The sequence below is a fragment of the Bacillus rossius genome, chromosome 16 (assembly GCF_032445375.1).
Source record: "Bacillus rossius redtenbacheri isolate Brsri chromosome 16, Brsri_v3, whole genome shotgun sequence".
In the NCBI taxonomy this organism is placed as follows: domain Eukaryota; kingdom Metazoa; phylum Arthropoda; class Insecta; order Phasmatodea; family Bacillidae; genus Bacillus; species Bacillus rossius.
This window is the reverse complement of record NC_086343.1, coordinates 1,952,747-1,978,840: the sequence shown is the minus strand read 5'-3', so window position 1 is coordinate 1,978,840 and position 26,094 is coordinate 1,952,747. Positions and strand designations below refer to the sequence as shown.

The following is a 26,094-nucleotide window of genomic DNA, read 5'->3' as shown; positions in this document are numbered from 1 at the left end:
TATATTTGTGGTAGTATTACTAGGCACCTGAAAAACTCGCGGTTTCGATGACCTTTAGGATAGTCTACACAGTCCTCTGTACACTCGGGCAAATAACGCCAGTTCGTTGGCTGCTGACTTGTGAGTCGTCTCAAACTGGTGATTGCCCCGTGATTCGTTACTTCTTTGGTTGTAGGGTTTCTCATTGGCCCAGAGTCGCCCAGACGAACAGCGAGCCAATAGCAAGAGCCGCTTAAAAGTATACGTGTATGAATTTAAGACTATCGCGAAATGTATCTGTGAATTTTTCCGGTCTCTAAAGTATTAGGAACTGTTTCTCGGCAACTTGTTTCCAAAAGGATCTTATTTTTCCCCTGAGCGCTGTGCTAGCGTGCTGGCACCTCACCTGTTGCGCTCCGCTCCTCTGCCCCCCCCCCCCCCCGTACACCCGGGGAAGCCAACCCGCCCGAGCCAGCTCCTACAGACACGTAGAGCTGTGTAAAACCGTATGTATTCGGTACTGAGTAACGGGTGCGCCGTCCATATACGAGTAACGAAACGTTACACACGGCTGCATTGCATTTCGTTACTCGCATTTTTCGTATGTTTTACGCATGCGCGCGCATATTAGATGAATTTACGTTACAAAGAACGATGTTTGTTTATTAAGTAAAGCATAATTTGGAAATTCGTCGTCCAAGTTTTTTTTTACTGTTTATTAAAGGTATTGTGTGTGTAGACAAATTTGAGATCGGAACAGAAACAACGTATGAAAGTATTTTTTTTTTACAAATTAGAAATACGTATGTTAATGTTTTTTTATTATAGCGTATTTTCAGGTTTTTTTCTTATCTTAAAAGATATAATATAATAAAGCCGCCTCTAATGAGATTTAATTGTTTCTTGGTTAACAAAAACTGTTAATTATCAAATATTGTTAATTGTTTATATTATTTTTATTATTATTTACGTGTCGTCATACTTTACGCGTACGCAATTCGACTCGATTAGTTGCTGCAACATAACATAGCATGTTATGCGGTATCAGAAGTAACGAGTAACGTAACGATACGATAGTAACGAGTACTAATTGTTATAGTAACGAATACATACGGGTACACTTTTTTTTGTTACTTTTACACATCTACAGACACGCCTCTTCAAGTTCACGCGACACACGCGAAAACCAACGGCCATCAACAATAACTTTTATTTCCTCAAAAATACAAGTGAATATTGCAATTCTTTGTGCATTCTTATTTGTTAGAGACACCCGGGTTTCGCGGGGGAAAATTTTGACTGCTTGTCTGACTTCGACTCACAATGTCGATGCTTTACAACATAGGCTGTGGTTGTTGATAGGTACTTCCCTGTACTTTTCTGGGTCAGTGAAATTTCTGTTACTGTCCTACTGAAGGCCAATGATTGGCGATAAAAATAGCAGTAGTATGACACAGTCATGTGATGGAAAGTTTGTTTAAAAGTCATGTGTTTCAAATAATTATATAAAATGTTATATATAGCCACGGTTATTACTCGCATTCATTCAACTCCAGGCAAAAATCCAGCGTTTTCTGGTTACTTAGCTATGTGATAAATTCCCTGAGGCGAATTAACTTATTTCATTTCGGTGTCGCGTTCCAAAATAAACTGTAAATGATTCCACCAGATTGCATTCTAAAATGTATTTTTTTTTTTTTTTCGTGTTTTGAACGTAAGCTCTACGTCCACGTGATACGCAACACTGGACGTATCTCTTCGTCTGTATCGTCGAGATGCGCTCCGATACAGGCGGGTATCCCACAGCTGACCGGCTTGTTCGCGCGCTCGGCATCGTGTCGACAAAGTACGAAGTACGAAGTACGAAGTCCTGACGGCCCTACTGCTGCAAGGCGCTGCGAAGTGAGACCGAGCGTGACCACCTTCCAGACGGACTGCATGTGATTGGATCATTTGAATTTTGGTGTTGTTGTTACTAATTTTTATTTAATTATATTTGCATTTATTCATGTAACAATGTTATAATTCAGACTTTTTTGTTTAAACATAATATAGATTTTTAATAAATGGTTTTTTTTAACTTTCATCTTTATATAACTAATTGTAAGTTCCTTAGGTTACATTTCATATATATTTATTTCTAAGTTATTATACATTTACAAATGTTTACAATCGTCCAAATACCGCATGTAATTTAAAGTGAATAGATGCACTCACATATAAGCTTGCTCTCGTGAGTGCTAAATTTCCTGGTTTAATTAAGTGAATATTGTTAACAAAGTGTAAAAAAAGGGAAATAAATAATTATTATATATTATTATTATTGGTCTATTGCGACTTGGGGACCTACGGTCCAGCGATGACGCAGGTCAAGTGTGCACCGGCGTGCTTCAAGCACCGCAGATGATACAGGTGATTGTACGAGCCGCCAGCACAGCAGAGATCCCTCCCCCCACTACGAGGCGCGTGGGAGGCGGGCACCGGAGGGGAGGGAGGCAGGTCCCCTCCCCTCCACGGGGCGCGCCGTATAAAAGCGGCGTCGCGGCGCTGCGAGGCGCCCTGCTTGACGGACGGACGTCGCCACAGCCTCCTAGACTCCCGACCCCTGCGCCCCTGCGACCCCCGGGACCCGCGCTACAGGCAGGTGAGCCGGGCCGCGCCGTGCCAGGGGCAGCACTGCTCTGGGAGCTGTGCTCTGGGACCTACAACCAAACTGAATACCGCATTTATTTATTAGATTTATAACAATTTATATCTACACAATACGCTTATATTATTGTATATGTCCCATCAATTCTTCATACACTTAAGATAAAAAGTATTCTCATCCACCTTTTACCTTTAGGTTTTCTTCCATATTGGTAGAGACCTTCAAAATTCGCGGATTCATTCGGTGATAGGCTAGAATTCAAACACATACACCTGTTAGATAATTTTGCTTTTGGCTTGCTGTTCATCTGGACGAATCTCAACCAGTTATAAACCCTCAACCAAAGAAGGATCGAATCACAGACAAACCAGCTTGAGATGACTTACAAGTCGCCAGCCAATAAACTTGCATTATTTGCCCGAGTGTACAGGGGTATGTGCAGACTATCCTGAAGGCCATCGAAACCGCGAATTTTGCAGGTCTCTACTTACTGGTCTTCTGTACAGTTGCAATTCACATTCCGCAGTAACTTCTCTCGAATATTTACATTATTACCTTCCTAGACATCTTCCATAGTAGCCGCAACGTCTTCTTCGCATACTCTTTCTTTTATTTATACTAATTACTCTTCTATATCCCAGTTCAAGTGTTCAGTCCTTGCACAGCTTTCTTTGTAGAGGGCGGTGTGCAGCGAGTATAGGGTGGTGTACGGTGGAGTTGACTAAGACGTTCCGTAGTGCAGCATGTCTCCTCGGTGGCTGAGTTATTTAACCAATCACAGCCAATAAGTTGGGAAGTATTGCAAAAATGGACAAATGGTACCAACTGTTTTTAAACAGTTAAATCTTCATGCGATGCATCGCTATCTCCATGACGAAAAGGACGGCGGGAACGAGTAGTACTATATTTTTCACATAAGAATTTTTTAAAATAATAATTTTAAAAAGCAGAAGGTTTATTCCGCGCCCTGTCTAGAAGACACCAGTCGTCCAGGCCTCGTGAGGAGACAATCAGTCGCCCAAGACGGCTAGCGCGGCGTCTGCGAGTATCCCGTAGAGTGAGATGCGTGTTGAAACCTGTCTGTACCTCGCGTCCCTGCCCAGGTCACAAACACGCATTTACTACCGTTTATTTTACCGAGATATTGCGTGTTTATAGATCCCGTCAGCTTGTTGAATTATTTCATGTCTGGCAGTTTTTTTTTTTGGAAATGTGTAAAAAAATTTAACTATTCAAAAATAAATATTTTATTCTTGACTTGCGAGTGAGGTTAAGTCCACAGGAAAAAGTGAGTGATTCACTCAGTACTCGCTAGTAACATTTAAACATCTTTCCAAACACCAAACTGTGAGGATGCGCATCACACACATTATTTCTGCGCCCGCCACTAGAATTCGCTGACTGAATCTTAAACTTTGATTGAAACCATAAAAAGCAGATAGAAATTAGCAGCACGAAACAAACAGGAAATTTTCAACTATTAGAAATGGCTCCGATAAAACCCCGGGTTTTGACCTGTTTTTCGTCAAGGAATTTTATTAAGATACTTCCCATCGTGTTGTATTTCCCTAAACAGTTAATACTATAAATTTTATGCACACTTTAGAAGTTATATATCTATGGCATTACTAAAATATTGACAAGAATCATTTAAAACACATATTATAACACTTGTTATATGTTTGTATATTAAATTTTTTGTTAAACAACTGAAATCAGTTTGTAAATACTGCCTACAAAAAATCTTGATATTATTGAAATGATTCAACAATATTATTATATTATAAATTATTTAAAAATTAAAAAAAATTCCAGTGGTCAGATAAGAACCACGACCCTGGATATAACCGAGCGCTCTTGACCGCGCTAAGTTGCTAAGCTTCTAGGGAATTTAAATGGAGAATCTGTATTACAATCACTGTAATGCTAGTTTTTTTTAGATATTTAAAAACTCATGATTCGTTTTTACTAAGACTATTTCAGTGTACTAGATATATTCCAGGGTAGTTTTACTATCATGCAGTTTCATTTGGCACACCAATACAGTTGGTATGTCCCCTAATGTTTACGAAAGTGACTATATACAGGTTCATGTTGCTGCCCGAGGATCCGCTATCTTTGTGACTAATTTATAGAGACCTGTAAAATTCGCGCTTTCAAATCCCTAAAGGATATACTCCATGATCCTCTATGCACTCGTGCAAATTACATCTGCTGATTGGTTACCGACTCGTAACACCTGTTGACTGGAATTATCGTGATTCGCTAATTCTTCTGTTAAAGATTTTTCATTGGCCCAGAGTCCTTCAGATAAACTGTGGCCCAATCACTAAAACAAAATTTTGTCAAAAGTATTTGGACTCTATCCTATCGCGAAATGAATCCGCGAATTTTACAACAGGTCTCTACTAGTTTCTGTTCATCGACTACCGTTCCACTCTCACGAGATTACTCGCACCAAATGCCGTATGTCGAAGCTAAGATGCTTGCATATCAATAACTGTGTACCCGACGTTTCGGCATGACTTAGTGCAGCTGTCATCAAGCCTTTGAAGATGGCTGCAGGATGGCATGCCGAAACCTCGGGCGAGGACGTGACCTCAACACATCTGTGACCCCGGCCTCGACCTCGCGAATCTGGATTTCAAATAACTGCATCGCCCTCAAAGTACACACACTGTAAACAAACACTTTGTTTGTAGCACAGAAAAAGTAAATATTCTGGAAAATAATACAGCTTTAAAACAACGATGACATTTCCAGAAACATGCGATTACTGAACAATAAAGTTTTCATGTGATGTGTTAGCAGTAAACATTATTTTGTGATGACACTACTGTATTTTAATGAAACTGCAAGCTTTTTTTACTGTCTGTAAATATTTCAAACAAAAATCTTGCCTGCAGCGACGGATCATTTGCAGTGGTAAATATACAAAAAAACTTCTTTGGCAGAATAAAACTTTATAGTTCGGTTCATGTATTTTTTAAGATAAGATTTCCAGACTATTTTTGTATGAAAACTTTGTAGCATCAACTGTGTTTCGTGGTTGGCTGCATTGTTTAACATTTTAATGACTAAAATTTGTACTTCAAATAATTAAAAAAAATAGTGTTGCCTTTAAACCTAATGTACAGACACTGGAAACACTAGATAAACTCATACAGGCAATTCGGAGAATTAAGTCAATAATTTGTTTGTGATTCTGTAGATACTCGCCTTAAGATGTATTGAAATCATTTGAAATAAAATTATTTCACCTTAAAATATATATTTTAAAAACCGTTTAAATTAATTTTTCGAGTGTTTAATATCAAACACGTCACTCCACTTTGTTCCTGAGTATGGAATTTCGCCTGAGATGCCAAGATGGTAAACAAATATTACTAGGGACACCTGTATTTCGCGAATACATTTCGTGTCAAGGTATGTCACAAAACACTGTAGCTTTTTCTTACAGTACTGGCGAATCGTGTGTGTGCAGCAGTACGGTATCCACATTCCCATTGGCCCCGTCAAGTGCGGGAAAACACCTCTCGCCGACCACAGCCAATAACTACAAGAAAAAAACTACGGTGTTTTGCGATGTACCTAGACACGAAATGTATTCGCGAAATACAGGTGCCCCTAAATATTACATAATACACAACTGATTAACATATGAGCATGGAGCGTCACATATCGCATTTAAAGTTATTTTTCCGCGTGGCTCTACGCTTACCATGTTCAGTTCCATCGCCAGCGTTGACTTTTGTGCCCGCGCTGCGCGCCAGTCGCGCGAGTCCGACGACTCGTGATCTGACGCCTGTTGAGTTTGTTTATTCTGTGGCTGCGCCGCGCTGGTGTATTTACCAGACAAATTAGCTCCCCTCTCCCCTTACTAGACGCGACAAGCGCCGATACCACTTCCGCCGTGTTGGAGGGGGGAAAATATTGTGACAGCCCCTGCGACGCGCGGTCTGCAACCCGCACGCCTCCGAGGTCGAGCGCACCGTCGGCCCTGGAGGGGCCAGCCGCGCGTCGCGACATGCCAGTCCTGTGTTACAGTGTTCGTTACTCCCGTACACACCTCACCAAAGTTCTTGTACAAGTTATAGTGAAGGCTGTGTTCGGTGGGACGCCAAGGGAACCGCACTGTTCGTCCATGTTTCGGCGCAACTAACAACACGCGAGATCCGTGTATTTTCCTGGCGCCAGGCTAGACTGCACAGACGTGTGCTTGTCAAGTGTCCGTTGGAATCTGCCTCACTCCTCGGCCGACGAGGAGAGACCTACGTGTTTCTGCCTGAAATTACTACGTCATGTGAAGACAATGTGTTTTTTTTTTAATTTCAAACCACAAGAGTAACAATTGGTACAGTGAATAACAGAATATCATGTCGTAAAACAATTCAGCCACAAATAACAATTTCTGCGCAATGAAATTGTTAAAACTTCTAGAATAAAAAAATTGGTTGTCTGTAAAGTCGGTTTACGGACCATAGTTTAACTTGACAACGTCATAACAAAACATTGATGAAATGATTGCATACTTTTATGAATAAATATGAACAATTTTTATTGAATTATCACTAAAGAAGGAGTGAAATGAAATCTACAATTTGATTGATAATTTTACTTTTATTTGCACTCATTAATTCAAATATGTATATTACTTTAACGAAGAGATTATTTTAACTATAACTGTAATACATGTTTGCTATTTAACTTCTTCCAATCTGAGTTATTCTGTTAAGGATAGGACGATGATAGGAAAAGTAGGAAACGAATGGGAGTGTTTCAAGTTTAATGTGCCTCGAAAAAGTCAAATCGATGGTTGTTCCAATCAAGTGGAAGAGAGACAGATGCGGCGCAAGCGTACAATGAGCGTAACGGGACACAGCGTAACGGGGAAATGTGCGTAACGGGACACTTTTTTGTGCGTGCAGCCGGCGTTATACGATTAATTAGATGTCACGTCAATAAACCAATTTTATTCTTCTGTAGTGTTGAAACATTGTATGTAGTTTGAGAGTTGATATGAAACACTTAGATACACTTTTCATACCAACCTGCCAAAGTCTCGTGGCAACATACAGAGCCTCGTTGCTCCTTGGTGGTTGTTAGACTCTGTGGACACGAATAAACCCACTTATTGGGAACAGGACAGTTTGGGAAGCGCGATTGCAAAGCGAACTGATGCTCCGGCAACCATGGGACTGGAAGTATCGAGTCTTTGTGAACCTTCACAAGACCTTTTCCAGGAAAGTGATGCACGACATGGCTTCTTCCATTGATGCGCGGAGTTCTGTGCTTCTCTCTCTCGCCAGGACAACATGTCGCGTCGAGGCGTACTCCCCCAGCTGACTATAGTCAGGAGCACTACATTTATTTATTTTTTTATTAGTATTTTTTTACATACGGTGCAGTTTAGGCGTGAACACCACATTATCTTACACTTAACCACATATTAAAAAAAAATACAACTCTTACATATGAAACTGACATGAAATAGTAAATCCAAGAACTGATAAAAAATTATAACGCTAAGAAAATTACTCACACTTAAACTTCGGGAAAAATGTATTATTAAATAATATTTTCCAATATGTGCTCTAAATAGTGGTCTCATTTCTTACAGAGTTAACTACACAATCAAATATAAAATAAATATATATAAACTATAATTAAAAAATAAAACTAATATAAACTACACAGTATGACTTTAAAACTACAAACTATTCATTATTTCACCCTAAATATTAAGCTAACTAACTATTCACATAAAAATGTACGCCAACCACACACAGGTGTGCGTATCTGAAGTTGCTTTAAAAATAATTGGTTCACTGTCACTATACATTTCCAGTTACAATAATTCTTCTTATGTAAGCTGGGTGATATTGGCGACCCAGACCAGGTTTGTGAGGGACAACTCCTGCGCTGCGAACAACACGTCTCAAACAACACCTGGAGGCGTGGCGATGCTCAACCCCCTCCTCCAGTTTCACGGCTTAGCTGGTTGGGACAAGTCTTCCCCAACTAGCAATCACAAGTATCTTGATACCACTTGCATTAAACCATCCATTATCCATGATAATTTATTTGACATGGCACGAGTCTTAGCTGCGGCTACTTGTTGAAGCACACACTTGTGAACTGGTGTGGCTATCATGGCGGTTGAAATAACCCGCGAGAAATAATATGTTATTTCCTTCGGCACTTTCAGACTAGAGCCTGATGGTAAATACGTGGTTACGACAAGGTATATAAGGTCTGAGAGATATTACTTCTGCCTTGACATGCCGAAAATTGGGATAAAAAGTTTAAAAATTGGAACTATGGCAAAAAGATGGAGCACTCCAAATTGGTGGGGCCTAATACCCTTAAGGCAGTGGTCCAAATAAAATGAAGCAAGTCGCGGACGCATACAGTGTAACGTCAGGGGGAACAATAGCGAGAGCGCTACATATTCACTAAGTAGAGCATATCATGAAAACATTGTTATCTCGATTGCAACTACAAATATTGCATTAAAATACTAGAGACCTGGGAAAATGGCTGTTAAATGACTTGCAGGACGGACTCCAATGTCCTCTACATACTCGGAAAAAAAATATCATCTGTTCATTGGCTGCTGAATTTTGAGAGGCCTCAACTTGGTACATAGAAAGTGATTCGATACACATTTGGTTAAGGGTTTCTCGTTGGCTTAGGGTCCTTCTCATAAACTATGAACCAGTAACGAAACAAGCACATTGGTAAAATCATTTGAAATTTTAACCTAATTTCTGGTGTCTAATAATAAGAATAATTCGTTATTTAATGAACGCAATCACGTGAGTTAAAAGACAGTAGAGTTCAATAAAAGATTTTTATATCGCCTCGTGTAGGAACTTTTAAAATCGCGTGGGGTAATCACGTGGCCGCGTCGTTAAGGAGGCGGCTGGAACCTGCTCCAGTCCGGAGCTGCGGTGTTTACAGCTGTTCGCTGCTCGTTACGAGGCGGCGGGCGCGAACAACAGAACAGCGCAGTCAACAACTCAGCCGTCAGACCAGGTCGTCAGAGAGCCGTAAAAAGTCCCGGGCAGCCAGGGACTGCGGCAGTTACCAGCGGGGTGCGAGGAGGCCGGCTCAATCAACCCTGCTTAGGGCAGACTTGGCCGGCAGCCATCTTCTACGCCCTCCCCTTGTCTGGTCAGCTGAGTGGTAGAGGGGCTGAGGCGGCGACTACGCTGGGTCGGTAGCCCCAGCCGCTGGTCTAATACCCTCCCGATCTACAACAGGAAGGGATCCCTAACAGTTCTGTAATTTAAAAATCTCTGGAATTTTTTAAAAGAGAACTGGTACGATACTCCCACACTACCCTTCAAGGGCGCAGATGTGGGAGGGGAACTTTGAGAAATGCCGGCCGCAAGGTCGGAATACATCTGTCTGTTTTCACAGATGTATGTCCCCGTCGTGAGACTGAGATGACACCCTTACTTGTGATGTTAAATGTGCCCGGAAATGTGCTGCGACCCACCAGTCGCCATGTTGTTGATAACACTAGCAACTGAGTGGAACCACCAAGGAGCACGTAGGCAACCCGCCGAGCTCTGCCCTCCCAGGTCTGAGCCCCGGTGAGGGTATATACTAGTGCCAGTTGCTTATCTTCATGCACTTGGTGTTCATTCAGGTGTCTGAGAGCCGCAGTTCCATGATATCAGCTTGATCCTTCGTTCTGAGCCTTCATTTCCTTCTTCTCAGCTATAGTGCATGCATTCTTGCAATCTGTAACTCCAAATCTCGTGCCATTCCTGATTTCTAACTTATTTCTCGCTTAAGCATCTTTCATCTCCCTTTCTTATCTTCTTGATTCAGCTATCTACTTTTCCTGCATCTTCTGCGTGTTATCTGCAAAGAATCCTTTACTTCTCTTAAATTCTTTCAGCATTATTTTATCTTATTTTATTAGATTCTTCTCCGAGTTCTTGCTTGTTTCTAAATTCTTGGTTGTTCGGCCATAACTATCTTATATTTAGCTACTTCATCCCTTTTTTGAACTAGTTATCTCATTCTCTTAGTTATTTCTTCTTATTCAAAATTTTTCCCATTTATCTGCATTCTTCTATTCAACTTCTCAAAGTTATTATTTCTTCTTGCATATTTTCTGTCTCTTTCTTTTTCATTGTCCAGTTATATTTCTTCATCTTATAACTCTTATTCTTCTTCTCTCAATCTTAGAATTTTCCAATTTCTTCAAATGATTTCTTGCTTGACCAATGTTCTATCTTTTCTACTTATATCTTTTTATCTTCAGTAATCTTCTTCCCTTGAATCTTCTGCATTCAATCTGCAAGAAACCTATTCTCCTATTAATTTTCTCCAGCATTATTTTATTTTATTTCCTTCTTACTCCTGTAAGTTTCTCCAGGTTCCTCCTTGTTCCTAGACCCAGTGTTCCCCGGACACTGTAGCCGCGGCGCAAGCTGCTGGTACCTTGGTCGAGGGGGGAGGGTGGATTATCAGGCGCCGCGCCACCAACTTACTTCGCCGCTTGTCGGCCAGTTCCGACACGGCGCCGTATCTCCCTCTGTCTCACGGGCCGTCTCTTCCACTTGAGACACCCGCCATCTCAGTTCACTCACAGCCGTGCCTGTACTAGCGTGGCGGCGTATTTGGCTTTTTAAAAAACTATCTCTCAGATGCAGGCAAACGTCAATAATTAAAATATTTGCCTTACTTATTGTTACTCAATTTTTTTTTTAGTTTTGGCAACATATAGCAACCACAACAAAATATCTAGAAGCATAAACAAAATTTTTAAAAAATCTGAAATTTTGGGCTAAGCCAAGCCTTAAGATGTACCCAGTGGATATCTCGTGAAACACTTTTGAATTACTTATTATTTTTTTAAGTTATGTTATTATCAGCCTCCAATGACGTTCCAATGAGCAGATTCTATGATAAATATTACGACGGGCTATGTTTGTTGTTCATTTATCTGTGAAGTTCTGGCCACGAGGGGTTTAACGTGACTTGTCGTGACGAGACTTGAAGGTCGCGGTGGGTTCCGAACCACGTGGCTCATCTCGGTGACGGCGAGGATATTGGAGTGGGGCGTGGCCTGCAAGGAGGAGCATCGCAGTGTTGCCTGGAGTGTGCGGACCAGGCCTGATGCTGGTGCAGTTCCTGCCCCTGAGTGTCAATCAGCCTGACAAGCGCGGCCACTGAGGCGTAGCTTCACCCACGCAAGGTCCTGCCCAGAGCCAATCAGAACATTCCATCCTAGGGAATACCGGGTCTTGGGCGCGAAGCACGTAATTTCTCGCTCTTGTTTCACTCCGGCGCGGCCAGAGGAACAGATAAGAGAAATTAAAAACGTAGAGCGAAGAATAAATCCAACGCACGACGTGTGGCCGTGTGATTCCACCCCCGCCCCCACCCTGGCCCCACGTGGGTCCATTCAGCCGCGAGCCGCGGTAATAGCCTCGCCCCCGCCGCCTGCTCGTCCCGCGGCCCGCAACCCGCGCGACGCGGCTGCTCTGCGGGCTGCGGCGGCGGGTATCGCAGGCGCAAGGGTAATAAACTGTCTCCGTCCAGCAGGTCCGGCGCCTGATGATGAAGGGGGGGGGGGGGGGGGGGAGAGAGGCTGCTTCACGGAGGCGGGGGAAAAAGTTTAAATTAGCGAGTGTAAAGGTATCGGGGCTATTGATCTACACGCAGGATATACTAGAATGATTTTCAGCCTGCTGACGTCATGAACGAAAGCATTAAAAATATACTTTATTATTGGATTTCACGTATGTATTAATTTTTTTTTCATATTTATTTATGGACACCCCTTCTTCAGAATGTGAGTAAAAATCAGCACCCTAACAAAACCAAATTACAATGTTAAAAAAATGTGTTTGATATAAATAGATAGAGACCAGAAGAATTCGCGGATTCATTTCGGGATAGGCTAAATTTAAAAAAAACTTTACCTCCAAGTTGTTTTTACTTTTTTGGTTAAAGGTTCATGGGATGGAATCCGTGCCAAAGAGCAACCTTCAACCAAGGCAGTATCACATCACATACTACCAAGTTGAAACCCCTCACAGATCAAGAGCCAATGAACGGGTGACATCGCTCCGAGTATGCAGATAACTCTGAAGTCTATAAATATATTTCATAGTTACGAATAATAAATAATGATTTTTGACGTGATAACGTCTTATAAAATCGATGAAATCCGGCTGCACGCACGAAAAAAGCATGACACATTGTCACGTTCCGCCTGATGAGCCAAGCGTGCAAGAACCGGCCAACCACCGTGCGTGAAAAATCTTCTATAATATCAAACAGATTAAGGCGGACTTTTTAAACGCAGCAATTTTAAAAAAATTAGATATGACGTTATCACCTAAAATTATTGTCCGTAAACCGACTTTACAGACAACACCCCCCTTTTTTTTACAGTTATAGTTAGGGACAGGAAAAATCCATAGTTCTACGTGCACTCGGTCAAATGCCACCCACTCATTGGCTGCTGTCTTGTGAGACGTCCCAACGTAGCAGCCTGTGATTCGATAAAGCTTTGGTCGGGCGTTTCTCATTGGCCCAGAGTCATCCAGGTGAGTTGTGAGCTAACAGCAGAGGCAGCACTGAGGTATAACTATTTGTATTTTAGCCTATCGCGAAATGAATTCGCGAATTTTTCCGGTCTCTAGTTATAGTACACGTTGTTGTTGTCGTCTGTAAGCAAGTGGGAGCGGAGAAGGTGTTGTATGCACCGGGCTGTGTCCTCGGGGTTAGGGGGTCCGAGGCGGCAGGCTAGAGGCACTGCGCGGCCTGTCTCTGAGAGTGAGGAGTGAGCAGGGCCGACAGGCCGTCACAGGCGAGGTGTTGTCTGGAGAAGACGAGCTTGTTAGAGGCGAGGTTCAGGGCGTGTCGACCGGGCGAACTCTCTCCCAGGATCACGCTAAATATTGGAGCGCAATCCTGCAATCCTGATGCAGCGGCCGGCACGAGGCAACGACCCGCTGGGGTCCGCTTCTATTGGCCGACACTCTGCACCCCCTCCCTCCCCTCCTCTTCCCCTGGGAGGTCGACTCATGTCGCAACTTGCTCCATCACCGCCCGCACACACAGTGCCGTAGCCAGGGTTCCATGAAGGAGGGCCTCTAGTACAGGGGCGCAACAACGACATTTCCAAAGGAGGGGCAATATACCTTTTTATAAAGAATCATCGATCCCCCCTATTGAAGCGGGGGGTCCGGGGGTCCTCCCCCGGGAAAATTTGTATTTCAAGGTGGAAAATGGTGCTATTTAAGCAGTTTTACTATCTAAAAATTTATTACACAGCACTTTCTTTGCCCCCGTTTGCCCCCACTTCAAGGTTTCAGAGGGGGGAGGGGGCAAAATACCCTTCCCCCCTGTCGTTGCGCCCCTTCTCTAGTATAAGCATTATAACATTTATTCGAGAGGTCTTCACATTTGTATTTTTAAAGAAAATTGATTTTCACACTGAAATCTCACTCAGGGAATAGTACACTTCCACGACTCCAATTTGAAACGTATACATTTAAGTGATGATTTTTCTCCGGAAAAGAAAACTGAAAATGTAATATTTATATGTTCATTGATTCGATTTATTTAAATTTATTCTTAAGTAAATATCTTGATTTAAACTTTTTGCATAAAAGACTTGCTTACCTTAACACTCTGCAAACCTGCACTAAATATAGACTTCTTGAAAAGAAAAACAAAAACAATTCCTGCCTCTTCTTTGTATGAGACATGTCGGACTACGATGGACAGAAAATACATTGTTGCGGCCCACCAAGGTGTAGACAATAACCCCTCCTATAATAATCTCTCTATGACCTTATGTTGCTAAGTTGCTGGCTGCTAAAATAGTATCTCCTGTGAAGTCATTGGCAATTATAAATGGTCTTTTTTTTTTGGGAAATTACTAAAAATATCTTAAATCTGTATATGTAGGCCTACTGGATGGTATTGTCTTTTAAAGAGGGATAAGGCTTCACCATCTTGCAATTTCAAATAACTTAGCTTTTGTGATAAATTGTTCGGTTTGACATGGCACAGGACTTAGCTTCGGCTACTTGTTGAAAGCCAACACTTGTGAACCGGTGCGATCATGAAGACAGATTTAGTCGCGGCGCTTACAGAATAGAAACCTGTCAGTAATTATGTGGCTCCAACAAGGTATAGAAGGTCTGGGAGATATGGTTTGTGCCTTGACATGCCAAAAATAAAATTGGAATGAATAGTTCAAATTTGGAATTATAGCCAAAAAAAGATGCAATATCCCATATAGCGGGTACTAACCACCCTTAACAAAAGCAAGTTTTCAATACTAAACGTTGAACAGTTTTAATGGCATAAGAACTGCTGAAAACTTAATGGCGTCTCTCGGCTGCTGTTCCTGTCACTGAAGTCTGCCACAACGTGCTAAAGACGAGTAGACTATGCTTGCACGCCCAATCACCTCCCCCCCCCCCCCCACTCCTTAGCACTTCCATCAGTCACTGCGGAGCGCGAGCGTTACAGCACAACGTATTTTTTTTTTTTGTAAATGGAACATATCATTTTTGCTTTTTTGGTATGTTGTTTATGGTGCAAAGGAAATGTTACATCCAAGTTTTCCACATCGGCAGACGACCGCGTCATTAACAAAAATTGAAAAAACCTGGAAATTTTGACTTTTGTTTTTTCAGGTTTTGTCGATTTTGACCCAGAAAGACTTGTTTTTTTTTAGGTAAAAACAGTTTTATTAACATTTGAAGAAGATTACATTTTCAACAATATGAGACTAAAACGGTTATTGTAGGACCAATAGTTTTGGAGGTACAGCTTTGAAATATGTGGCCAATTTTTCTTTTTACATGATTTTTTTAAGCAATATTTCATAGTTTTCAGTAATATTTAGGCGCAGTTTATTGTTCGTAAACCCTTCTACCCAAAATATAGATATTAAAATTTGAAATATATGGCCAAAACATAGATATTAGTAAATTTGTACATTTACATGAAAACAACTGTACAACTACTAAATTAGTGTTCGCAGTAATACAGGCTTTGAGTTTTCCGAGTACCTCCAAAAGTTTAAGTTATTTGTACACCTTTCCCTGGAGAGTTTTACATTATTATCTGCGCATTATTAATAAGCAAAATACAACAAAATAAAGTCATACCTATATTGAATATTCGATTGTCTTTTCCGTTGTTAAAAAAAATCAAGTTTGAATGAAACATCAACTAAAATATAAAATTATGCGCCAAATTTCGCCATAAATACTCAGTAACATCTCGAAAAAACGTATTTCATTTGCACCAAAATAACCATAGCCCCGTGCTGTACAAAGATTATTGACAAACCTTCATAAAAGTACAGAAGTTATTTTTCTGTGTAGGCTCTGTAAGACGGTACGGGTGTACAACGGACATGCCGGTTAAAGAATTTTTTTATTAGCTAACGCCAAAAATTGTTTTAATGGAAATACCAAATAACAAAAAATCAAAAGTACAGTCATATTAAAAAAATGGTTGTCTGTAAAGCCGGTTTACAGACGATAGTTTAACGTGACGTCATAACAAAACACTGATGAAATGATTGCATACTTTTATGAATAAAATTGAATAATTTTTTTTGAATAATCACTTTTTTGTATGGATACAAAGAATGAGTGAAATTAAATCTACAATTTGATTGATAAATTTACTTTTATTTGCACTCATTAATTCAAATATGTTTATTACTTTAATGAAGATAATATTTTAAATATAACTTTTATACATGTTTGCTATTTAACTTCTTCCGATCTGTATTATTCTGTTAAGGATAGGACGATGATAGGAAAAGTAGGAAACGAATGGGTGTGTCTCAAGTTTAATGTGCCTCGAAAAAGTCAAATCGATGGTTGTTCCAAACGAGTGGAAGAGAGATAGATGCGGCTCAAGCGTACAATGAGCTTAACGGGACACAGCGTAACGGGACAATGTGCGTAACGGGAAACTTTTTCGTGCGTGCAGCCGGCGTTTATCGATTTATTAGGCGTTGTCACGTCAAAAATACGGTGTGAAAGAAAAGCAATACACCTGAGCGTTCCCGTTCCCGTTAAAAGCAGTCTCTGACGTCGCGTTGCGTCCGAGTCCACGCGGAGAAGCAGAGACGGTCGAAGCCGGATGACCGGATGCGCTGAACCGGAGAATGCCGGATGGAAGAGCTGCCCTCTCGCCCAGAGAGATAACAGCCTGGGCGCTGATAGCGCCTCACCGCTCATTAGCGCCTAGGGGCCGGGCGCGCGCGCCTCTTAAAAGCTTATGACAGTCACAGCACTCTGTGACCACTGATAACCGGTTGTCACTTTTTTATGACCCGTGATTAGACGTGACGATTTATTGCGCTAAAAATTGTACACATTTGCTTGGATGGAATATTTACGGCATGTAGACACTTCCGGACGAATAAACGACGACACAGCCGCGATCTCATTGGCTAATTCAAGAGACATACAAGCAAGTATCGCAATACGACAATACGGGAAACTCTGGCCGAATATCATGCGCGAAGCGCGAGATACTTTACTGCACTGCTTTCCAGCAGTTTTACACTCCGCGCCGCTAGATGTCACTACAGTAACTGGTTTTACGCACTTAAAAATGTAGGTACTATCCACACCACCAGGTTCGCTGCAGTCATTTGTGTCACGTATTTCTTACCAGTTTTCCATATTGTCCCTTTTATTATAATTGAAACATGCTTATTCTTTAGCCTGAAATATCCAGACGGAAACTAAGTGCTTTGAAGCCTAGCAAGCTGTTCACGTTTTCCTAGGTGAATTCGCTATTCCTAACCATGATTCATTTATTTGTTTTATTTTATATTCAATATATATCTTTCATTCTTAGAGATGGTCATGTACCGCGGGGAAAATTGACTGTTTGATAGTCTTCAATACACTTTACCTATGTTTGAAACAATGCTTTTCTTATTGGTTCTGATAGGCGTAAATACCCCGTTCAGCTTTTAACTTAGCCAGTGAGAGAGCACATACTGCGATACAGAACATCTGTGTTTTAAAATTAAATAACTACGACGTGTAAGACACATTTCTGCAGTTCATAAGTAAAAGTGGTTTTTAGACTATCTTGGCGTAAAACATTTTCGCGATGAATCATCTCTACGAATAAACAAATTGAAATTAAAAAAAACTTGTAATATCTACAGACAGCTTTATGTAGCAGGCAATTTGAATGATGCACACAATTACTGTTTCTGAATACTCACTGATGCTACCATGGCACACGTTCCTCCACTCTCGGCCACTCTCCTCCACTCTCTACCACTCTCCTCCACTCTCGGCCACTTTCCTCCACTCGCAGCAGATGCAGCATGAATAAAAATGACTTTAACTGAGAGCACTATCTGTTGACAGTTGGTCGCACTAATATGCACGCTATCATTTTGAGTCGTGATATCTATGGAGATACAGCAAAATGTAAATAACAACGACCATTGGTAAATACTTTTACAACATTTTTGATGCAGAGTTGGTATTACATATGGTAAGCTATCAAAATAAAATTTTGGTTATGAATTCCAAAATACTATAAATACTTATAATGAGCATTAAATATCCTCATAATTTTAAGTTGTCCAATAGGTAATAGTTATATTTACGTTTTCCTTTGTATCTATTTTCGATATGATTTTAATTATTTTATGTTTTAACTAATACCAAGCCAAAAATCTGAAGCAGTATTATGTATAAACAAAATGCAACACTATTCCGAAGCATCAGTGGATGCTAGTGTCGCATTACTATAAATTTGTAGTTTATTGGACGCGTGTATAGTGATCTTTCGTCAGCAACGCCAAGATGACTGCCTCCACTACGATGCGCGTCTATCTGAGGGCTCCACTATAATACAGTCAAATTAGACATGATAAGGGGGTGAACAATGCATCAATTCAGGTATTTTTGCTTTTTTGTTATATTGTTTATGGTGCAAAGGAAAGGTTACATCCAAGTTTTCGACCTCGGCAGACGACCGCGTCATTATCAAAAATTAAAAAAAAAAAACCTCGAAATTTTCGACCTTTTTTTCAGGGTTTGTCGATTTTGACCCAGAATGACTTAGTTTTTGGGCAACAACAGTTCTATTGACGTTTGAAGAAGATTAAATATTCAACAATATGAGACTAAAACGGTTATTGTAGGACCAATAGTTTTGGAGGTACAGCTTTGAAATATGTGGCCAATTTTTCTTTTTACATGATTTTTTTTAAGCAAAATTTCATAGTTTTCAGTAACATTTAGGCGCAGTTTATTGTTCGTAAACCCTTCTACCCTCTCAATGGACTCTACTAGTGTCTCAGGGGACCACAAAGTGACCCCCCTATCCCCAAATTGTGTAATTTGGTGGTCTCTTAAAATCCAAATAGAAGAGCTACCTAGGCACCTTTTTTTTAAAAAAAAAAATACTACGCATCTAAGTGTACATGTACTAGTCTAGTGTTGGGATGCGGCCGGCGAGTGGAGTGTCGGGAGATGGATCTGGGATGTAGGTACATAATAGTGCCGTGAGGTGCGGGGAAGCAGGCCTCTCGGACGCAACAGGTGTCGGGTGTCAGAGCGGGGGTGTCAGCGGGCTGTGATTGATGCGCCGCGACACCGGCCACAGGTCGCGACACCAGCGCGCGGCGGAGGCGGGCGGAACTACAGACCCCCAGTGGCGCTGCACTGCCGGAGACACTCTCTCCCTTATCAAGCGGAGCCTCGGTGATCCCAACTAACAGGCGACTGGGGGCGTTCTGATGAACGACATTCCAGATAACCGATCATTTTCGAAAGAAAAAAAATACACTAGAGTTATATGAGCACAGTGAAACAAACAAGTATGTATGTATTTTGTAGTACAGTACTCACTCAAGAACTGGTAGTGCACGGGAGACCGGCCCGTATCTTTCTTTCCTTCTGGCCAATCACGCAGCTGCATTTAAATGGTAGTAGAGTGTTATATTAAAAACTATAAAACATTAAAAACTTTTTGACGTGACAACGTCTAATAAATCGATCCATCGATTTTACTTTTTCGAGGCACATACTCCCATTCGTTTCCTACTATTCCTATCATCGTCCTATCCTTAACAGAATAACACAGATTGGAAGAAGTTAAATAGCAAACTTGTATATAAGTTATAGTTAAAATAATCTCTTAGTTAAAGTAATAAACATATTTGAATTAATGAGTGCAAATAAAAGTACATTTATCAATTAAAGTGTAGATTTCATTTCACTCCTTCTTTGTATCCATACAAAGTAGTGATAATTCAATAATGTTTTTTTTTTTTTTTTTTTTCAAAATATTATACAAATATGAATTCTGATTCAAACAACTTGCGCACCAGTCGCGAATGTAACAGACAACAGACACGAAGATGCACAGAGATGCTGAAAAGGGAAGGGGGGGGGGGCGACTGAGCAGCCTCCTCGGAAGGCAATGCGCGAAGAGAAACACGAGAGTCTCGATGCTGTCACAGGCCACTGACGTCACCGCCCTTCGAAGGGTCGGCACTGCTTTGTGACTGATTCGGTACTGTGGCCAGACTCCATGGAGTTGTCTCTGCCTTTGGGAGGACACGAGAAGGTTTGAATTACTGGATCCAAGTCCGTTCCATCAGGATCCTGATAGTTTGTTTTGATATGATTGCGCTTTTTTTTACTGTTGGCTGCTCACTGCACTTGTACGCTATCGTACCACCTACCCACCCCTGACCACTCCAAGCACCAGGCGTCGACGTAGTTGCGCTCCGCCGCTCCTAGATGGCACTGGCGTCCTCTCGGCTTCCAAAATGGCCGCCCTCCCCAGCGTAACGGCCCAGCGCGAAGAATACAGGCGAGCGTGCTAGCGGAAATGAGGCCAAGCAAACTGGACCGTTGCCGGGCAACAACTCCACAATCTCTCTCTCCCCAAAAATGGCGGTAATAATTTCCACTCAATGTTTCCAACATGGCGCGGACATCCCCTGTCGGTGACCCGGCTTTATGCTCGCTCCGGGGCCGGCCTCATATGAGCTGCATTCCGCGGCGAGCGTAACGGCGGGAGCGCAGGTGACGTCATCGCCGCGCGCCGCCAATGGCCGCGCCCGGGTCACGTGACGGTATTGGCGTCGTGTCCCGGAGAGACGTTCTCTCGACGGAGCGATGCGGACAGAAGAGGGAAAGGGAAACTTGTTTCACACGCTTTGTCCGAGAGAGAAAAGAAATATCACGAACCGCGATGAAGCAAACACTCACGTGTATGCTGTGTTAGACATTCCTTCTTTTGAACAATATCATTCATGTCCAAACCCCACGGCAAGACCGAACCGACATTTCTCTCATTTTAACACAAACCTTATCTTCACGGTGTAGGCAGAGAAAGTGATTCATTGCGAAAATAGTTTGCTTCAAGATGCTTTGCAAAACAATGTAACTTAGCTCTGGCCACTAAGTGTGCTTGGACATGGGCAGTCAACCCTGGAGTATCTGGATTGTTTTCCAGGAGGGAGACCAAGAGATGTGGTCCCAATGGGCCCGCCTGGCCAATGGCGTGACTGTGCTAGTGAAGCGGGATGCTAGTGCTTCTAGCGCGGTGTCATGTCGCCTCTGAACTGGCACTCTTCTCGTCGTGCACATGACAACTGAGCGGTAACCATTACATTATATGGCGGAGAGAGGAAGATAGACATATAATGCCTTTGAGTGCTTTCAAGAATCTATATCGGATATTTCAAGCCTAAAAATTGTTTTGAAAATACGCGTATTAGCAATCTGCACTCTCTTAAAAATATAGCTTTAAAATGAAGTACAGAAACAGAAATACTCATCCACCCTCACATGTCAGTAAGTTATTTTCGCAAACAGACCCCAATCGGATATCTCGAACAGTTTTTCAAATCACGTGGTTTTAGCCGAAGCTCTCCACACCGTATGTGGGCCCGGGTTAATGTGTAAGTCATTGTGAACATTCTAATCCACTATATAGTCTGTGGCATCAGAAAAAAAAAAAATTTGGTTCTTATTTGTATATATTATATTTTAGTATTTTGTATATAATTATTATAATATATTATAATTAAACATTATTACTAAATAAAATATGCAAATAAATGTGTTTAGTTAAAATGACACGTTATAAACTGACGAGGTGGGACTGGGAGGGTTGCGCTCCGCTGCTGTCGCCGACACTGCACACACTGCACACTGTGCACACTGTGCACACTGCGCACACACTGCGCACACACTGTGCACACTGCGCACACACTGCGCACACACTGCGCACACACTGCGCACACACTGCGCACACACTGCGCACACACTGCGCACACACTGCGCACACACTGCGCACACACTGCGCACACACTGCGCACACACTGCGCACACACTGCGCACACACTGCGCACACACTGCGCACACACTGCGCACACACTGCGCACACACTGCGCACACACTGCGCACACACTGCGCACACACTGCGCACACACTGCGCACACACTGCGCACACACTGCGCACACACTGCGCACACACTGCGCACACACTGCGCACACACTGCGCACACACTGCGCACACACTGCGCACACACTGCGCACACACTGCGCACACACTGCGCACACACTGCGCACACACTGCGCACACACTGCGCGCACACTGCGCACACACTGCGCGCACACTGCGCACACACTGCGCACACACTGCGCACACTGCGCACACACTGCGCACACACTGCGCACACTGCGCACACACTGCGCACACTGCGCACACACTGCGCACACTGCGCACACACTGCGCACACACTGCGCACACTGCGCACACACTGCGCACACTGCGCACACACTGCGCACACTGCGCACACACTGCGCACACACTGCGCACACACTGCGCACACACTGCGCACACTGCGCACACACTGCGCACACTGCGCACACACTGCGCACACACTGCACACTGCGCACACACTGCGCGCACACTGCGCACACACTGCGCACACACTGCGCACACACTGCGCACACACTGCGCACACACTGCGCACACACTGCGCACACACTGCGCACACACTGCGCACACACTGCGCACACACTGCGCACACACTGCGCACACACTGCGCACACACTGCGCACACACTGCGCACACACTGCGCACACACTGCGCACACACTGCGCACACACTGCGCACACACTGCGCACACACTGCGCACACACTGCGCACACACTGCGCACACACTGCGCGCACACTGCGCACACACTGCGCGCACACTGCGCACACACTGCGCACACTGCGCACACACTGCGCACACTGCGCACACACTGCGCACACTGCGCACACACTGCGCACACTGCGCACACTGCGCACACACTGCGCACACTGCGCACACTACGCACACACTGCGCACACTACGCACACACTGCGCACACTGCGCACACACTGCGCACACTGCGCACACACTGCGCACACACTGCGCACACACTGCGCACACACTGCGCACACACTGCGCACACTGCGCACACACTGCGCACACTGCGCACACACTGCGCACACTGCGCACACACTGCGCACACTGCGCACACACTGCGCACACTGCGCACACTGCGCACACACTGCGCACACTGCGCACACACTGCGCACACTGCGCACACACTGCGCACACTGCGCACACACTGCGCACACACTGCGCACACACTGCGCACACACTGCGCACACTGCGCACACACTGCGCACACACTGCGCACACACTGCGCACACTGCGCACACTGCGCGCACACTGCGCACACACTGCGCACACACTGCGCACACTGCGCACACACTGCGCACACTGCGCACACACTGCGCACACTGCGCACACACTGCGCACACTGCGCACACACTGCGCACACTGCGCACACACTGCGCACACACTGCGCACACACTGCGCACACACTGTGCACACTGCGCACACTGCGCACACACTGCGCACACTGCGCACACACTGCGCACACTGCGCACACACTGCGCACACTGCGCACACACTGCACACTGCGCACACTGCGCACACACTGCACACTGCGCACACACTGCGCACACTGCGCACACTGCCCCGAGGTCCGTCTCTCGGCTCACAGCCGACTGCAAGCAGCACGCGCGGTGTGTGATCGCGAGGCGCTAGACAAACATATCATCTGGTCTTGCGTTTCTGGTGAAAATATGACGTAGTAGCCTGGCTTCTGGGTCGTAGCTGCGTCCTTGGCGAATAATTCACACCGACGTTTCGGTCGACATCGTAGTCGCCAACATCAGGGAGCAGTTACCTACTGATGGCGACTGCAATTTCGACCGAAACGTCGGTGAATTATTCGCCCAAGGACACGGCTACAGCCCAGAAGCCAAGCTACTTCAGACAATGGCCGCGAAAGCCTGCGAACATCATTGAAAATATAACGTACATTTAAAAACAAAATCTCACTTAATGTCGCCTATTTGCCTCTAAAAACTCCTTGATATTTCCATAAAGGAATGGGAAAAAAAAAATCTTCTCATGTGAATATTTCGAGGCCATGAAAGTGAAAAGCACTCAAAATGTATCATGATTGTTTTTAACGGTTACCATAACTCCCTGAAGACTCACCCGACCACGCGTGGAATGACAAACTGAATTACTTATTTCAGGTTTCATGCTTCGTACTAGTCATCTTTTAGCGCTGGTCATATTTCCTTTCACCCGCGTTCTAACAGTTACAGGGGCGGTAACACGCCAGCCATGACTTCCGAAACACGCAGCCATTGTCACAACAAACTTATTCCAGACTTACAAAATACTAAAAAAAATGCAGGCTGTGACACACTAAAATACAGACACGTAACTATCGCCATTCAAATATATATATTTTTTCAAATTCTCAAACATTTTGGCCTCACATTTCACCTCTACGACCCACAGAAGCCATGTAAACAACTTTGCCAATGATATTTGATATATTTTTTCAGTATTTTTGTGACTCAATGAACTGTTAAGGGCTTACTTATTTTTGAAAACAGAAGGAAGCTTCATGTACTTTATATAAACAATGATTAAAGTAACATTAAAATATTCTTAATCATAATAAAATTGAGCGAACTCACGTTCCTTTTCAATGTAATGTTTGAAGAATAAAAAAAAACAATGTTCTATTAAGTTAAACATAGTATGTAATATATTGAATACGTGGTTTACTAAACATGTTTAGTAGTTCTACTGTTTTATTTTCTATTCTTCCCAAATATAATTCATAAGTTTAAAATATTTTATGAATAATTAATTTTACAATAATAGGTACCTAACATCGTGGAAATGATATTGTATAGTATGGTTTTTTGTTATAAATAAAAAAAATTGCAGTAGCTGATTGAAAAAAATTCCATACTTTGAAGAAAAAAAAATTAAATTATTTTCCCTGTCACATTTGTGACATCATACATCGATGATCATACATTGTCTCGACATAATTAAAGTACTGTGAATTCGTAAAGAAAAATGAACAAGACATTACCACGTTATTCACTATTTTAACGCACTCAAACAATACCGAAACAAGCGCTCTAAGAGATCAACAGCTTAAATGTTACGCCTTGAGACTGAACTTGATAAATTTGGGAGTATTTATTTTTCGGTTAGATAAAACGGTTTGTCACTGTCGATCATATTCTCTTATGCTATCCGCAGTACAGCCGGGTTGCAGGGTAGTCTGACCTGCCAGGCGCTAGCAGCAGCAATAACTGGAGCAGCATTCTCGTAGATGCTAGAGAGGACCTGTTGAGTCACTATTTAGGAAGCTCACTGCGTACACTTCTTCTGAGAGATAGAATCAACGTTGCGTTCATCAAAATAAACAACGAGCTTTCTAGATACTTGGTAACCTAGTAGCTATCGCGCAGACAGGACCGAACGGAATGCCTTTACTGCCAAAGGCACTCAAGATAAGTCAACATTTTAAAGTTTGAAAAATTACCGTCCATAAAATTAACCGGCGTTAATTGCCTGATGAAGCAATCGTTATATTGGCAGTGAACTAACGAGAGTAGCTCCGTGTATTAACTGCTAAAGAAAGTACGAGCTTAAATTTAGAAGTAACAGACACCAGTTATATCTTGTTCAACACAAATAAGAAAACATTTACCAGTAACTACACATCCATGATCCAGATAATCGAATAGTAGCCTCCTATCAAAGCATTGACCCAAGAAATTGGATTGACAGGATACTATTTTTGATACGACATGGAGAAGGGCCAATTATTTCGCAGGAGATTTCAAGCAGGGATCAAAAAAAAAATCGAATTTGAACTCGCAGAAGCTCTAGTACTAACTTCACACTATGAATAAGTTGCTTAACTGTACTAATCCAGTACCCAGTTCTAACGCACTATTTAAGTCTTATAAACAACCAATCATTAAGGGGTACACTTAGTCAGGGATGTACATATATGTTTCAGTGAGGCGGG

General features: G+C 42.8%; 1 protein-coding gene across 1 annotated transcript in view; it reads left to right on the top strand.

Moving 5' to 3' along the window:
* The first annotated feature begins 2,535 nt into the window (after nucleotides 1–2,535).
* The window catches only part of LOC134540191 (pro-neuropeptide Y-like), a 39,227-nt gene continuing 15,668 nt past the window's right edge, over nucleotides 2,536–26,094 (top strand). The window contains exon 1 of the mRNA XM_063382761.1: nucleotides 2,536–2,623. The gene's annotated coding sequence lies outside the window, so the exon portion shown is untranslated. The remainder of the gene's footprint in view (nucleotides 2,624–26,094) is intronic.